We start from the raw sequence: 19,018 nt of genomic DNA, 5'->3' as shown, positions 1-19,018 counted from the left end.
TGTCCATTTTTTTAAAAAAAAAAAAATAATGAAGTGTCTGTCAAGAACTGTGAAGGATTTAAGATTTTACCCTACTTGCAAACTCAAAAGTTACCTGCCATGGATTGATGGATGCTGGCAGATAAGATGCCTGGGTCAGAGACAAAAAGAAACGTTATCACTCATGACACAGCAAGCAGCAAGAGCACAAGCACATTTCATGCCAGTTCTCCATACGACAATTTGCACACAGTGCTGTAAAGGAGGAGCGGTGACGCCTGCACATGCAGCGGGTTGTATTCTGGGAGAGGAACTCTGAGCTTAGGTCATATAGTCTAAGCATGCCGGACCCCCATCCTCCCCCCCCCAGGCGGGAGCCCCATCTTTATCCTCCAAGGCTCTACGCAGACCTGAACTTTGCTATGGAAGCAAATGCTGTATCCCCCAAGGCTGTTTGTTACACAAACATTCCTGACAAGATAATTCGGAACAAAGGCAATTAGAACCTCTGCTCATAAGACCCACATAAATGTGAGAGAGCCATGGAAAGTGGTCTCCTAACGTTAGCAAGTAAGATAAAGCTAATGCAAAGACCATTTTGAGGAACTCTCTGTTTATAGGCACTTAAGTAAAATAATGTTAGAATAAGATTGTTAGATTAGATACAAAACTGGTTACTTTACAGTAAAAAACAAACAAAATCCTCCAACATCATTCTAGGACAGTGATGGCGAACCTATGACACGCGAACTCATTTTTTTGGTTGATTTTTCTTTGTTAAATGGCATTTAAATATATTAAATAAATATCAAAATGTTTTACTATGGTTGCAAATATCAAAAAATTTCTATATGTGACATGGCACCAGAGTTAAGTTAGGGTTTTTCAAAATGCTGACACGCCGAGCTCAAAAGGTTCGCCATCACTGTTCTAGGAGTTCATTTGCTATCACAGAAGCTAATATGAGTTTCACCGTGTCTGGGCTCTAATCAAATACTGAAGAGAATGGTAAAACACAGGTAAACATGCCAGTTTAATTTTCTGAAAGAATTATGTAATCCTCAGAGGTTTTTCTAACATAATCATCCAGTATCACATTGAAAATATATACTGTACTCTCTTGGCTTTATTTCCAAGTTTTGGATATTTTTTCATAAACTGTGATCATAAGATGCTTGTTCATAATTTGATGTCTTTGCATGGATAACTGAGAATGTCCTTCCCTCCCCTTAACTGTTTACACTTCAAAATCTTACCTAATGCTTTTAGTAAAGACTAATATCCATAGTTGTCTTAGTACTATTCAGGGTAAAAAAAATACTATTATCTAGAACACAGAGATATCTAAATTTCTTTGGTAAGTGTGCTCATGTCCCAGAAAAAAACAAACAGCATGTCTTCTATTCCAGGATTTATCAATCATATTAATATTTTCAAAGAACAAATTTTTGCTTTGTTAGTTTTCTTTATTAGTTGGTCATTTTCAATTTTATTAATTTATCCTCTAATCTTTATTGTTTCTTTCTTTGAACTTAGTTTTTGCTTGTAGGTTCCTATGATAGAATCCTTAGATTAATATTGTTAAATATTTCTTTATGTCTAATACTAGAGGCCCGATGCACGAAATTCATGCAAGAGTAGGTCTTCCTTCCCCCAGCTGTCAGCACCAGCTTCCCTCTGGTACCCAGGACCAGGGCTTCCCTCACAGCCCCAGCTTCGTCTGGAAGGTCGTCTGGAAGGATGCCTGGTCTAATTAGCATATTACCCTTTTATTATTATAGATAAACATTTAGAACAGTTAGAACTATTTACAATAACTAAGATTTGGAAACAGCCCAAGTGCCCATCAGTAGATGATTAGATAAGAAAGTGGTGGGACATTTACACAATGGAATACTATGAGCTGTAAAAAAGAGGGATCTCTTACCCTTTGGGACAACATGGATGGACCTGGAAAATATTATGCTAAGTGAAAAAAGTGAATCTGAGAAAGACAAATATAACATGATCTCACTTATTTGTGGAATCTAATAATCAGAATGAATTGACCAACAACATAAGAAGCATGGAGGCATGGAACAGACTGACATACCTCGATGTGAGGTTGGAGGGATGAGAAAAGATAAAACAAAGAGTTTATATACTAATAGGCATAGCCCATGGACACAGGCAATAGAGTAGTGAAGACATGAGGGGGTGGGTAGGGGCTGGGAGGATGAAGGTAAAGAGGCGGGGCGGGGGGGGGGAATGGGAGATACCTGTAATACTGTCAACAATAAAACGTTTATTTTTTAAAAAGAAATAAAATGTTGGGTTGTATAATTATGTACTAGTTTATAAGTAATGTTATTAATTAAAATTAATAATAGGTTTATATTAGTGAAAAAATAACCCATAATTTTATAAGAAAATAATTCTTAGTAAAAAGGGAACATTTCCTAATAGATATACATATACATCCATTATAACTTTGTCTTGACATTCATAAGATCCATATCTGTGAAAAGTGCCATGTTTTAGAAAACACTGCAGCTCAATTTTAAACTTTTACTGAATTTTAAAATTCTTTGTTTCAGAAGAGTATTTTGACATCTTATCCATTTTATAAGGCATCTAGATAAAATGAACACTCTTCACAATGTTTATATAATAACAATGTGACAGATAATTCAGGCACATATACCGCATTTGTAGTTTCAACTGAAATAGGGACAGGATGAGCCCCTTTCTTTTTCTCCTGCCTCTAGTCCTCATAAACTCAAATATTCTGCTAATGGCAAATTCAATATATCTGAGGCTTTTAAGAATGTTAAAGCCTCCTTTTCTTTATGACACTTAGGCAAGTACTGGGATGACTTCTGAGCCTTTCAAAGAGTATTATTTTTAATCATTTGTGTGTGCAGTCAACAAAACTCAGGAAATTGTTGGGCATTCTTCAAGCTTCAGAACTTATTTGTGGAAACCTCTTTATCTACCTGCCCCTGCATGTAACTTCTAGATTCCAAACAGTGGTTTGAGATGTTATCCTGAGGTTTGAGGCGTGACATAGGACATTTTTTCACTCCTTAATTAGTATATTCAGATTACGTGTGTGACTTCTGGGCTCCAGCTTATGCTGCTTATGTTACCACAAGAATATACAAGAATGAACATTGAAGTTGACACCTACTAGAGCAAATACTTGGAAAACAGCAACAAGAAAAACAACAACAAAAAACAACTTTGGACAAAGGACATTTTGAGTATTCTTTAGAGGAAGAGAAGCATAAAGCATTGAATACTCTGAATAGCAAAGGAAATTTATATATGTTGGTGATGTTCAAGCCTAAAAACAAAATAAAAAGAAAGAAACGACTGAATAAATTACTGTTAATTTGAATATCCCAACAGTATATGCTCTAGGATGGTGATGAACAAACTATTTGGTGTCACCCAGCAATTCCTGAAGATATGGAAGAGAAGGAAGAAGAAATGTAACCAAGCATCAAGACACTGCAAAGCCAGTTGAATATTGTATGCAAGAACAATTATATGATTGTTGAAGTAAGGAATGTGAATATTGCACCAGAACGTTTTATCAGAAAAAGAACTATCAATGAAACCATGCTTCAGAAATGTTTTTGAAAGAGTCCTGGTATGTTGCTATTTGCAATCCAGCTGCTCCCATTATTGACAAGAACGACTACACACTCCCAATCCCAAACCTGGGTGCTCTCCCATTTATTCAACAAACATATATCAATTAGACTTCTAATACAGTGTATCGATGAGATGATGAGGGCCCTGGTAGGGCTCATTTATTAGAATAGGCAGGTTTAAAACCTATTTGAGGTGGGCTGCATAGGGTATAGAGACTGAATGGAGTAAAAGAACAAAAGGAATTTGAGCTTTCAAAAGGGAATATATTCATGACTCCCCTACAACCATAAAATGGACACCTGCCAAAGATTTTATTTAACTCATTAATTATCGAAGGAGTCATAGATGTTAAAGTTGATTAAAGTGAAAGTTAGAGAATCACACATATATGAAGACTAAGTATGCTGAAATTAATTTACGAATAGTTGCAAAACTGGCTTATTTTATGAGCGGTAAAGAGAAATCAATTGCATTTATGCTAGACAAAATCCATTTGCATGATCCTGGACAGCGATCATCTGCATTGCTATCAGTTATCTACAATTTATAAGAATTGTAAAATAGCTCAAAAACAGAAAAAAAAAAAGTACAGAGAACCTATAAAATCAGATAGCAGTTGTGGAGTGCTTCTATTGAAATAATCCAGTAATCTTTTTGGTTCATTTTAAAAGAAAGAATGTAATGAGTTTAATTTAAAAAATTTTGAGTTTACATTTTGTCCGAGATTTAAATATAAATATTGACAAAAGCTCCCTCTATTTGACATTTGGCCATTGGTGTTACTTTTTCAGAAAAGACTGATAACAAGGCTCATAGAGTCTTAAGGTTTTTTTTTATCTGAATATTTCAGATGGGGCCCAATAAAACACTGTTAACACAGTGAGTTCTCAAGTAGATGGCCAACATTCAAAATCTGACTACATTACCAACTGGCTATTGACTTTGGGAAGTTATTTACTTTCTCTATAGCTCAGTTTCTTCGTTGCTGGAATGGGGAAAATAATACTATTTAATTTATAGAACTGTTGAGAGGATTTCATGAGGTAATAAATGTATGTATCCAACATATGGTGAGCACTCAGTACATGCTCTCTATCGGTATCCTGAGAGAGAGGCTATTACTATCGCTAGTCTTCTTACAAAGAGTACATTTTCATGGAAGCCTATAAAAGTCCAAAATTTTTCTAATTATAGCTTTTTCTAGTTCCTTGCCATGTTCGGCTGCACATGTTCTCAGGCCCATTACCTCATAAGAAACAACCCCAAAAGCCAACTCCATGAGACACAGCTCCGGGCATTTTCTTAAGTGATAGAAGTGCCAATGTCAGCCATAGAGGTCTCTTCTCATCATCGCTTAAGCCCTTTGGCATCATAAATCCCATAACACTGCCCGTCAGCAGTGAGTATTTTCCAGGTAAACCCAGATTTTGACACTCTGGCAGCAAAAGTATTGCTTGGTTTCTTCTTCCCCATAGCAAATATTTATCAATCAAATAAGAATCATTTAATCAAATAAAAATCTAAAATTACATAAACCTCACTCACAAAGTAGAAAAAAATTTTTATAGCAAAATCAAGTGCATATTATTAAGAAATGCTGAATAATAGATGGCTTGGATAATCCTGTTGCTGCAGAATAAAGGTAAAGAGATACTGAACAAAGCAGTTTTCTACATATACTCCAGCCACTTAAGCAAGGAGTCTGCAATTCCTTTTACAATTGCAATTAAAGTCTTTAATGTCAGCTTTGCTAAAAAATATGCTTAAGAAAAAATTCTGGAAGAACACAGATCAAATTATTAAGTAAAATTGAGTCAGGATGATGAGTTTATGGCTTTTTTTCAGCTTCTTTACATTTTACTCTGCTATCCAAATTTCTTACAATGAATCACTTCAATGTTTAATTAAAAATAAAGAGAACCCAAACCTGCAAAACCTTCATGAATGCTCTTTTAAATCCTCAGACAGAAGGGAAAGATGTAGACACAGAAGGTAATATAAATCAAATCTGCATTTAATATTTTTCACTAACCACCATACTGCTATGTCAAAAAATTTTTTTGTCTTTAATACAGAAAATAATGTTTCTAATTGGGAATATACCTGAGGAGTTATGGAACACCTGGCAAAAACTGTAGCCAACTTTATGACAGAAAGGTCTGTATTCGTGGTAAACACACGATTGTTATTCCAGCTTTGGCAATAGCAAGTACGCACGTCTGTTAAAGTTACCAAGTCACTTATTCCCCAGAGTCCATGGTAACCACTTTTCTTTTCTTTCTTTTTTTTATTGTTGACACTATTACAGATGTCCCCTATTCTCCCCCTCCCCTGCTTTGCCCACCTCCACCCAACCCTGCCCCCCTCCCCTGGCCTTTACCACACTGATAAAAATCACAAAATTAAAAATGGAGTTTTTTCCAGAAGTTCCATCGCACCAGGCTGAGAATTAAGTGGTCTGTGTTTAAATTGACCTTAAAATGGATCAACACTTTTGGTTCCTTTGTAAGCATCATAAAATAATGTTCCTCAATTGAACTTAAGGAAGATGTGACAAGGAGAAGAAACAATCAATAAGTAATTTAACTTCAAAATCAGGGAAAACACTGCTTAAAACTGAGCATGCTAACTTAATGGGCTAGAGGTGAGGAGCTGTGAAAGTAATTCCCTCACAATGTTTCTTTTGTCTGCCCCTAGAAAGGAATGCATAAGTTACACACATAGAATCCCTTTTCCATAGTAACGGCAACTTTCCCCTGGGCAACAGGAAGTAGGAAGGAAAAATATTTCTGCAGGTGGGAGGTGGGGTTAAATAGGTGAATTTCTGGGTAAACAATCAGGCTTCCCCAGGCTCTGACTTTCCCTTCACCAAGGACCCCTTGCCCTGCTGCTCTTTTCCTTCCTTTATTCCATCAGAGCTTACTCTTAAGAATCTGACATAATGTTCTTACAATGTGAATACTGATTATAGGTCATTATGTTAGGTATTTACTCACAACAAGGAATGTGCTTATAACCACAAGGTATGATGCTCCACGGGTGACATTTAAGACATAAAGACAGATTAGAGGAAAGAGAATCCTTTGGTAAACCTTAAATCACACTCTTGTAACTGCCTTCTTATAAAACCATTAAGTTAGTTCTATCCAGAAAGATTTAAATTTTTTCCATATTTAATTGAAAATATGGTTTAAAGAAAAACATAAAGTTTACCACTTTAAGCTTTTTAAAGTGTACAGTTCTGGAGGGTTAAGTATATTCACATTGTTGTGTAATCCATCTTCAGAATCTTTGCATGTTGCAAAACTGAAACTCTATAATCATTAAACAACTCCCCGTTTCTCCTTTACCATAGCCTCTGGCAATCACTTTTCTATGATCCTATTAATTGACTACTTTAGATACCTCAGGTCAGTGTTTGTCCTTTTGTGATTGGCTTTGGCTCATTTCACTCAGCATAATGTCCTCAAGGCTCATCCATGTTATAGCATGTGACATGATTTCCATTGTATGTATATACCATATACATTTGGGTTGCATCCATCTCCCGGCTATTTTGAATAATGTTACTATGAACATGGGTGTGCAAATATCTCTACAACATCTTGCTTTCAATTCTTTTGCATATATGCCCAAGAATGGGATGGCTGGACCATATGTTAATTTTATTTTTAATATTTTGGGGAACCTCCATGCTGTTTTCCATAGCAAGTACACTATTTTGCATTTCCACCAACAGAGCACAGGGCCTCCAATTTCTGCACATCCTTGTCAACATTTGTTATTTTTTGTTGTGTTTTTTTTTTAATAGTAGCCATTTTAATGGATGTGAAATACTATCTTCTTTTTTTTATGTAAATATATTTTATTGATTTTTTACAGAGAGGAAGGGAGAGGGATAGAGAGTTAGAAACATCGATGAAAGAGAAACACCGATCAGCTGCCTCCTGCACATCCCCTTGTGGGGATGTGCCCCCAACCAAGGTACATGCCCTTGACCGGAATCGAACCTGGGACCCTTGAGTCCGCAGGCCGACGCTCTATCCACTGAGCCAAACCGGTTAGGGCTGAAATACTATCTTGTGGTGGTTTTGAAGATTTATATTTTTGGATACAAAATTTTTTTGGCACTAGACCATCCACTTTATAAACATTGCCTACAACTTCATTAATTACCATATCATATACCTGCAAACATTATAATACTAGGCAAACAATTACACAAAAGAATTTAAAAAACTTAGTGATTTCCCATGACTAACAGGAAATTAATGATAAATTGGCAGTTGAATTTGTAGTTATGAAGCTCCCAGCTATTTACTTAACTCCCAGAAGCACACATAAACATCTGGCATCGATGTTCTATTATTATTTTTCTATGGCAAAATATATATTTTTTTACCATTTAATATGGATGCCACCAACTTTTTATGAAAAACATACATAGAGCCATGTTAATATTTTTTAAACTATCTATAAGCTACTTAAATAAAAATGGAAAGGAAAAGATTTCTGATTGATACTAATTATATAATACAAATTTCTGCTATAGCTTTAAGACAATGTAAAAATGACTTTTTCAAAATGGTGGCAGAATAAGTAGAAACTACACTGACATTCTCCCAGGACTAAACTGGAATTACAATTAAAATATAGAAAAACAGTCCTGAATAATCAACTGAAGACTAACTAGAGAGAACCTTGATAACCAAGGACAGAAAGTGGAGACCTCATAGAGACTGGTGGGAAGTACAGAGGCATGAAAGGGGTGGCCAGGCTCCCACAGACAGCAGCTGAAGTTCTGGAGGGATATCTCAGCTGTGGGTTTCCCATTGAGAACTCTGGGGTCTAAACGCCAAGTTGGACTCCCCAGCCCAGGGCACCAGAGAAAGGTGCCCACATAACATCTGGTTGTGAAAAGCAGTGGGGTTGTTGTCTGCCAGGGAGAGATGGATGGAAATGCAAGCACCCTCTGAAGGGGCCAACACACAAAATTTCATGTGCAGTTACTCACCTTGGGCTCCGGCAGAGGGAGGGCAGAGTGGACTGGAGCTGTGTGAGCAGAAGCCAGGGTTGGGGGCTCTGGAATTAGATATCTCAAGGCAGACACCCTGGTTTCCTGTGCTGAGTCATTCCCTCACACTGTAGAGGACATCTTTCTCAGGCAGACCTCCACCATCCAGGCAGCTTCTGCCACGGGAGGGAGAGCAAGTGCCCCACCCTCTTGGAAAATCTCTTGCCCCACCCTGTGGAGTATACACCTTGCAGTGGGCTATAGCCTGAGGCTCATTAAGACAGAGAATAACAGACTGCAGGCAGAGAAGGATTTCTGGAGGCTCTGAGTCTTTGCCTGATATCCTTTTGTACCCAGAACTAGGAAAAGCAGACCTTGGTGCACATCTTGTTCCTTTCCAAAGGCACCCATCCTCAGCAGAGCGAGCCACATGCTGTGGATTTCTGATAGCTTCTAAGGGTACTCAGGGCCAGTCGCAAACAGCATATGAAATTGTCCAGCACCAGAAACTAGGAATTGTAGCAGATCTACCCCAACAGGCAGCCAGAATGGGGAGACAAAAAACAAGCCCCAAATGAAAAAGAATTCTCCAGAAGAGGAGCTAAATTGAGTGGAGATTGGAAATGTATAGAGTTCAGAATGATGAATTCAAGTATGCTCAACAGCATGAGAAATGATATATAAACTATGAAAAATGACCAGTTAGAAATGAAAAATGACATAGCATGAATAAAGAACACATTGACAGGAATACACAACAGATTAGGGGAAGCCAAGGATTGGATCAGTGAATTAGAAGACAGGGTGGAAAAAAATAATTCAATCAAAGACCAAAAAAACACACAAAAACACAACAACAACAACAAAACAATTAAAAGGCAGGAGTACAGCTTAAGGAGCTGTGGGACAACATGAAACATAACAATATTCACATTATAGTAGTACCAGAAAGGGAAAAAAGTGAGCAAGGGATAGAGAACGTGTTTGAAGAAATAATGGCAGAAAACATACCTAACCTGATGGAGGACAAAGTCACACAAGTTCAAGAGACACAGAGAGTCCCAAGCAAGAAGAAGCCAAACAGGCCCATGCCCAGACACATCATAATGAAAATGCCAAAAATTAAAGACAAAGAGAGAATCTTAAAGGTAAAAGAAAAAAGCTATTTGTTACCTTCAAAAGAGCTCCTCTAAGACTATCAACTGATTTTTCATCAGAAACTCTACAGGCCAGAAGGGAATGGCATGAAGTATTAAAGTAATGAAAAGCAAGGATCTGAAACCAAGACTATTATATCCTGCAAGGCTATCATTCAAAATAGATGATGAAATAAAGATCTTCGCAGACAAAAAGCAAACAAACAAAAAAACCACAAAAAGGGCTACAAGTAAATGAGTTTATCACCACCAAACCAGCATTGCAAGAAATGCTAAAGGAACTGCTGTAATAATAAGAACAGAGAGAGAGGGGAAAAAATAGGCATAAAGAGTTAAAATGGCAATAAATACTGTACCTATCAATAATAACCTTAAATGTAAATGGGTTAAATGCTCCACTCAAAAGACATAGAGTAGCTGAATGGATACAAAAATATGACCCAATTATATGCTGTCTACAAGAGCCCCACCTCAGAACAAAAGACTCACACAAGATGAGAATAAAAGGATGGAAAAACATTTTCCCATGCAAATAGGAATGAAAAAAAAAGCAGAGGTAGCAATAATCATATCTGATAAAATAGACTTCAAAATAAAGGCTATCACAAAAGACACTAAAGGTCACTACATGATACCAAAGGGACAGATCCAACAAGAGGATATAACCCTGGTAAACATATATGCACCCAATATAGGAGCACCTAAATATGTAAAAAAAAATTCTAGAGGACTTTAAGGGAGAGATTGACAGCAATACAGTCATAGTAGGGGACTTTAACATCCCACTGACTTCACTGGATAGCTCTTCCAGAGAAAAAAATCAATAAGGAAACCGTGATTCTAAATGACACATTGGATCAGATGGATTTAATTGACATTTACAGAGCATTTCACCCCAAAGTTGCAAAATATACATACTTCTCATGTGCACATGGGTCGTTCTCAAAGATAGACCACATGTTAGAACACAAAACAAATCTCTATATATGATTTCAAGAAGATTGAAATCATATCAAGTATCTTCTCAGATCACAATGGCATGAAATTAGAAATCAACTACAGTAAAAACACTCAAAAACATTCAAATACATGGAGGCTTAACAACATGTTATTAAACAATGAATGGGCTACCAATGAGATCAAGAAAGATATAAAAAACTTCCTCGAAACAAATGAAAATGAACACACAACAAACCAAAAGCTATGGGACACAGTGAAAGCAGTCCTGAGAAGGAAGTTCATCACACTACCTCAAAAAACAAGAAAAATTGTTAATAAACTATCAAATCCTACAACTTAAAGAATTAGAAAGAGAACAACAAGAAAAGCCCAGAGTAAGTAGAAGGAAGCAAATAATAAAGATCAGAGCAGAAATAAGTGACATAGAGACTAAAAATAGCAGCACAATTTACCATAGCTAAGATCTGTAAATAGCCCAAATGCCCATCAGTAGATGAGTGAATAAAAAAGTATTCCGTTTATACCATGGAATACTATGCAGCAGTAAAAAAGAAGGATCACTTACCCTTTGAGACAGCATGGAGGGACCTGGAGGGTACTATGCTAAGCAAAATAACCCGGTCAGAGAAAGACAAGTATCACATGTTCTTGCTCATATGTGGAATCTAAAAAACAAAATAAACTTTAATAAAATAGATCCAGAGACAGAAACATGGAAAACTGATCAATCTCAGAGGAAAGGTGGGGGTGGGTGGGTGGGAAGAGATTAACCAAAGAACTTATATGCATATATGCGTAACCCATGGACACAGACAATAATAGTTTCTTGAAGGCCTGGGTCAGGTGGTGGGAGCGGGCTGGAAGAGGTCAGTGGGAAGAAAAAGGGCAAATCTGTGTAACTTTCAACAGTAAAGATAAATTTAAAAAAAACATTTAAAAAAAGAAAATGTAAAGGCACATGAATCTGAGGCAAGAAAAGGAAGCCTGTGGAAATAACATTAAGAAATTTTGAAGTAATTTAATGTTTTAAAAAATGTAATTTTTAATTTAAACATTTTACTTCAATGGTTTATGTACAGTACTTAGTTAAAATTATTTACTAAAGCCCAGAAAAGCACAAACTTAAGTTACAATGGATTCATTTGTATGTATTAAAGTATAATTTTATAAAATTAAAATCATGATTTTCATACAAATATATTAACCTGTGTCAAAATGTTATTGTACTCATTCATGAGGAAACCAGTAAGCTGTTCAAACCAATTCAAGGAGCATTTAGATAAAATGCTTAGCTAAGATACAATAAAGATAATGTCTTGAAGGGTAATAATAATTAGTGTTATTTGTCTCACTGGACAGAGACTATTTCCACTTATATTGAACAAAACTCTTGATAAACTGATCCCTAATCAGTTTGGCTCAGTGGATGGAGCGTCGGCCCTCGGATTCAAGGGTCCCAGGTTCGATTCCGGTCAAGGGCATGTACCTTGGTTGCGGGCACATACTCAGTGGGGAGTGTGCAGGAGGCAGCTGATCGATGTTTCGAATTCTCTATTCCTCTCCCTTCCTCTCTGTACAAAATCAATATAATATATTTTTAAAATAAAAAAATGATAAACTGAGGCATGTGAGAAATTTTAAAAGTTTATTTGAGCAAATATATATAATATATATATATATACATATATATATATATTTATATAATTTTCACATCAGAAAGCACCAAATAGGAAGTGATTAGTAGGACTCAGCTAACAGCAGCCAAAAAAGAAAATTATTTCCTTGGCTAGAGTTTTAAACCTAGTAGGGTGTTTGTGATTGGTTGTCCTCAGGTTTTGATTCTGTAACATGATGCATTTGCAGGCTTAGATTTTGGTTTGCTTGGATAGGCTGCCAGGGATTAGAGCCACATCAGTCTAATGGCCTCCTTGTTTAATTAATTTAACAGTCTATAAATTAACGTCCGAAAACTTTAATTGATAGTGTACAGTAGGTCTAAGTAGGCACTCTGAACTTGTAGTCCCTGGATCAGGAGCATCTGCATGTCCTGGAATTGGTTAGAAATAAAAATTCTCAGGTCCAGAGAAGCAGAAACCCCGGATGGGATTTACATTCAGTCCGTGAGTTAGTAAGTCCTTCAGGCGATCCCAATGCACAGCGAATTTTGAGAGCCATGTTCCCAGATAATCCCTGTGTGGCTGTCGCCCAATATGATATTGCAGAAACATGGTACCCAATTTTTCACCTCGCTTTCAAATGTTGCCTATTTTTTCACAGCAAATAAAAATGTTAACACTGAACTCTTATTTTTCCCAGATTTTGAAAATGCCTCCTAACATTGCTTCCATATTTAGGGCCGCCTTTTGTCTCTTATCCCTTAAGTACTTTTATAAGATGAGTCCCAAATATTAAATTTAAAAAAATGCTAATGTTATAACATTTTAATGAAATAATCTTTGTGCCTATAATTTTATGTAATTTATGGAGAAATTTGAGAGACATGAACTGTTGTTAGCCAACTTACAATGGAGCCGACAAAGCTTTGTATTTGCCATGTTAGACCTTAGGAGAGATCTCATCTTATAATGCTGGTAATGCATTATTTCTTCTGCATAATAAATGTTATTGTTTAATGAATCATTAACATTGATTCTTTTGTTGCACATTCCTAACAAAATTATAGTGCTTTAAAGAGTGCTGACAGGACTACTTTCTAATCTTGGTTTTTATAACTTGTTCTTCCTTTATACAATACTGCCAAATAGAACCAAGCAGCCTAAGGAGGGAAAACTTCCAGCAGTAACACGTTATGTTTCACACTGATTCTTGTGAGTCAGCTCAATAATATGCTGTTTTTGAAGGTCAGCAGCTGGCAAGAAAAAGCAGAGAAGTAATGCATGAAGTTTTAAAGTGCATACTACACACAAAAAAATCTCTATGTAACTAGTAACATAAGACTGCTTTTGCTTTTAGATTTCCCACACTGTGAAGTTACTGCTCAAAAACATGATTACTTCTCTATGGAACTATGGCCATGGTGTAAGATTTGTATAGCATACTAAAAGAAGACCAACTAAATACACTTTTAAAAAACTCTCCCTTTTTCAAAAGAAATATTTTTATTGATTTCAGAGAGGAAAAGAGAGAGAGAGAGAGAGAGAGAGAGAGAGAGAGAGAGAGCTGGAAACATCAACGATGAGAGAGAATCATTGATCAGATGCCTCTGGGGATCAAGCCCACAACCCCAGGGATGTGCCCTGACCAGAAATCGAACAGTGACCTCCTGGTTCATAGGTCTACGCTCAACCACTGAGCCACGCCAGCCAAGCAAAATGCCCCCTTTGTAATTACACACATTTAGTGTAGAAAACCTAGACAATAAAATCAAAAGCAAAACTATCACTCAAAGTTTCACCTTCCAGAATGGCCATACAAATATTTTCATTTTCATATGAAAAACATGTGTATGTGAACATGTTTTTATGTTAATGAACATATATATGGTTCATATAACTAAGAAAATATTTCTCAGAAGTACTGAAATGAATTGTACAAACATCAAATAACACTTTGCATTTTAAAAATAATATAGTAGCCCGGCTGGTGTGGCTCAGTTGGTTGAGTGTCGTCCCATACACCAGGAGGTCATGGGTTTGATTCCTGGTCAGGTCACATGCCCGGGTTATGGGCCTGATTCCCCAGTGTGGGGTGTGCAGGAGGCAGCCGATTGATAATTCTCTCTCAATGATGTTTAATCTCTCTCTGGGTCTCCCTTCTTCTCTCTGAAATCAATAAAAAAAATTTTTTTACAGTAATAAAGTAATATAGGCCTATGTCCAATAATATTGGTCAACAAAAGGGTATAAAAAGAATTATGCATCATGATATCATATCCCAGGTATGCAAGGCTTGTTCAACATTTTAAAATCTATTAAGCAAACCCATCACATCAATAGACTAAAAAAGAGAAATCACATGATCTTTTCAATAGACACAGAAAATGCATTGATAAACTCCAACATGCATTTATGACAAAACTTTTAGCAACCTAGAATTAGAAGGGAACTTCCTCAAGTCAACTTGATAAAGGTTATCTATAAAAGGCCTAGAATAAAATATAGGAAGAAAGCTTTGTGACAATGGTCATGGCAATGAATTTTTGGATATGACATCAAAAGCACAGGCAACAAAGACATAAATATACAAGTGGAACTATATCAAACTAAAATGCTTCTGTACAGTTCAGGAAACAATCAACAATATAAAAAGGCAGGCTACCAAATGGGAGAAAGTATTTGCAAATCATATATCTGATAAGGTGTTAATACCCAAAATATATAAGATTCATATAATTCAATAGTAAATAACAATATGATTTTTAAATGCACAGAGAATCTGAAGACTTCTTTTCTCAGAAGACATGCAGAGGGCCAACAGTACATGAAAAGATGCTCAGCATCAACAATCATCAGGGAAATGCAAATCAAAACCATGATGAGTTATTACCTCATACCTGTGAGAATGGCTATTATCAAAAAACATTGAGATAACAAGTGTTGGCAAAGATGTGGAGAAAAGGGAACTCTTTACACTGTTGGTGAGGATATAAATTGGTGCAGTCATTATGGAAAACAGTATAAAGGTTCCTCAAAAGCTAAAAGTAGGATTACCATATGATTCAGCAATTCCACTTCTGGGTATTTATCCAAAAGAAACAGCAACATTAATTGGAAAATATATCTGCACCCCCATGTTCATTGTAGCATTATTTATAATAGCTAATACATGGAAACAACCTAAGTGCCCATTAATGGATGAGTGAATAAAGAAAATGTGGTATATACAGGGTGTCCCCAAAAATGGATATACAGTTTGAATAATCTACTAATTCCAATGGGTTAAATTTGAAAAGAAAAGAAAAATCAATTGAACTATCAGCTGTTAAAGTGTATATACATTTTTGGGACACCCTGTATATGCAATTGAATATTATCCAGCCATATTAATTTTATTAATTTTTGGTGGTTACTAGAAATGAAGGCATGGGGGGCTGGGAAAAATGGGTGGATGTGGTCAAAAGTTACAGACTTTCAGTTATAAAATAAGTCCTTCAGGTATAATGTATAGCATGGCATCTATAGATAATAGCACTGTCTTGTATATTTAAAAGTTTCTAAGTTAACAGTAGTCATCACAAGAAAGTCATTTGTAAGTAGATATGATAATGGATGTTCACTAGACTTATTGTGATCATTTATATATATTGAATCATGCTGAATACCTGAAACTAATATAATGCTATATGTCAATTATATATCAATTAAAAGTAATTTTAAAAAAGGAAAGAAAGCACACTTTAATTCACATCTAACTTCCTGTGTTCATTCTCAACTAGGTTCAAAAGGGACGTGATTCGTGAACATTGGATTTTAACACTAGTAACAAGGTTTACATCTAGTTTTCAGAACTAGGCATTATGTGAGTGTTGGACTGACAGGATAATTTGATATGCCAATTTTGTGGCCCTAATGTTAGTAAAGTACCATCACCTTTTATTCTTAAGAACTCCAGTCAGTGATAAAATCTGTGTGATACTCAGGTTATAAAAATGAGCAATACATAATCTTGAAATCAATTTAGGGCTAGAAGATAGGATGTTGTGGTATTTTATTAGACATATTCTACCAACAGGTTGATGTAAATGAGATATAAAAATGATGAAAACTCTTAGAAATAGAATAGAAAGAATTTATTTTTATTATTTAATTTTTTAAATCTATAATAAATTTTCATGAGGGGCTGTGTCAGGATAGAACATCTACATATTTCTTTCTTGGTTTATGACATGGACTCCTTGAGAAGAACTAGCCAATGATACAAATTATGTATGTGATAATTAATTATTTTTATTTTTTATTATTTTAAAAAATACTTTTATTGATTTCAGAGTGGAAGGGAGAGGGAGAGAAAGATAGAAACATCAGTGATGAGAGAGAATCATTGATTGGCTGCCTCCTGCACTGCAATCCGAGCATGTGCCCTGACTGGGAATTGAATTGTGACCTCCTGGTTCATAGGTCAACGGTCAACCACTGAGCCACGCTGGCCAGGTGTGATAATACATTTTAATTCAGTGGGTTTTCTTATGTAAGGACTATAAGGCCAGATATAAAATAGTAGTTAAAGATCTTCCAGGGGATCACTTTCTCTCTCTTTAGAGTTTTGTCTTGGGTTAAATGTCATTCTATAAATTATTTTGAATTACCAGGAAGCAAGATTCCTAATGTAATGTGTCAACTATCTCTAGGGATTATCTGGGAATAGAATTAGGGAGCTTTATTATGTGCTAAAAGGGTTTCTTGGGAGGTTAATTAGGGAGGAAAAAACCATCTAGTCTCTCTTCCTCTTTTTGAATTCTCAAACACTAATAAAAATAAACATTTAAGAAATTGAGTATATTCTAGAAAAAAAACTCAAATGCCAAAAATTAGGAAAGACAAATTCTTTGTTTGCACTAAATGATGATATAATAGTGCCTGTCCCCAAATGTTTTGGGCAACCATGGTGCCTAAGAAAGTTGGGGTACTTGCCTGGAGAATCATTAGGTGTTCATCCTTCAACTGCATTAGGTATCTCAGTATAAGGTCAGTTTCAAGCATTGTGTCCCCCAACACCTAACCCAGTATCTGGCACATTAAAATAAATCAATAATTATTGATCACTCAACACATTTATTCACTTATTCATTTACCGATCCATTCATCCATCCATTTATCCACTTACTCATTTATTCATTTAATTAATTATCCATCCAGATTTTTCACTACATGTACTCAGAGAAGCCAGAAAAAAGAGTAAAGGGTAGGGGTTTGGGTATTTACTTAATCTCCGGCACATTAAAAAAAAATCCAATTATTGAACACTTACATTTATTCATTTATCTATCCATCCATCTATTTATTTAATTATTATTTATCCATCCAGATTTCTCTCTACATATATTCAAAGCAGCCAGAAAAATTGTAAAGGGTAGGAGTTGGGTATTTACTTTCTCTAAGGAAAGCATTAGGTGTTTGGGTAATAAGTTAGTTATCACATATTTTATAGGTATGCACCAAATATTTCCTCATTCTTGCTGTGCATGTTCTTTATGAATTCAAAACCATTTGGCTAAATTGTGATTATTATTATTAATCCCTAAGTAATTTGTTTACCACCCCCACCATTAAGCACATCTTTCTTTCTGTAGTTCTTGATTTATCTGGAATTCATTAGTGTATTTTTTGAGGTAAGGATCAAAACTGATTCTCCTCCACACTAATATTTAATTGCTTTATACGTTTTTTAGAGTTCTGCACTTTCCCAGTGTTACTTATTTTGTGTTACTGATATAATTTATTCAAGAATGGTAACTCAGAGCTCCAATAAAATGAAACAGGCCTCTATCAAGATTGACCAATAAATGTAAATTTATGTTTTACGTTATAGAGCGTGGTCCTCATTTTAAACAATTGTTTTTGATTAATACCTGGCATAGACTACACTGCATTAGAGGGTTTCTTTAAGCAATTTCTGCAGCTATAAATAGATTTGTTGATATCACTTTGGGAAGCCACTTGTGTTTTATTTTTTTGTAGAACAGGCATGGCTTTCAACAAATATTACCATTGATGAGTACAGTGAGTTTAATTTTTTGGACTAGCCTTGTCATCCAGCTGTATAATCAAAGGTAATGCAATCTTGAGGCTCAGCAACTTTTATTGTTTCATTTAAGTTTTGTTTAATCATGTGATTTATGGGGAGGAGTGGGGTCAGGATGGGGAGGAGTCTAGGTATGAAAAAACAGGGATGAATAGGACATTTCAGTTTCCTTTCAGAGCAGTGGTTCTCAACCTTCTGGCCCTTTAAATACAGTTCCTCATGTTGTGACCCAACCATAAAATTATTTTCATTGCTACTTCATAACTGTAATGTTGCTACTGTTATGAATCGTAATGTAAATATCTGATATGCAGGATGTATTTTCAGGGGTCGCGACAATTATTGCTTTGGCTGTATATGTAGACCCACATCACTGTGTGCATGTATGTATATAGCAGAATGGTCTTAGGCGACCCCTGAGAAAGGGTCGTTCGACTGCCAAAGGGGTCGCGACCCACAGGTTGAGAACTGCTGTTTCAGAGTGATTTGATACCACACTAGAGGCCTGGTGCATGAATTCGTGCACAGGTGGGGTCCCTCGGCTTGGCTGGCGATTGAGGCTATGGGG

This window comes from Myotis lucifugus, unplaced genomic scaffold, assembly GCF_000147115.1.
Source record: "Myotis lucifugus unplaced genomic scaffold, Myoluc2.0 scaffold_15, whole genome shotgun sequence".
NCBI lineage: Eukaryota > Metazoa > Chordata > Mammalia > Chiroptera > Vespertilionidae > Myotis > Myotis lucifugus.
The sequence above is the reverse complement of the archived record's forward strand: the minus strand, read 5'-3'. Positions refer to the sequence as shown.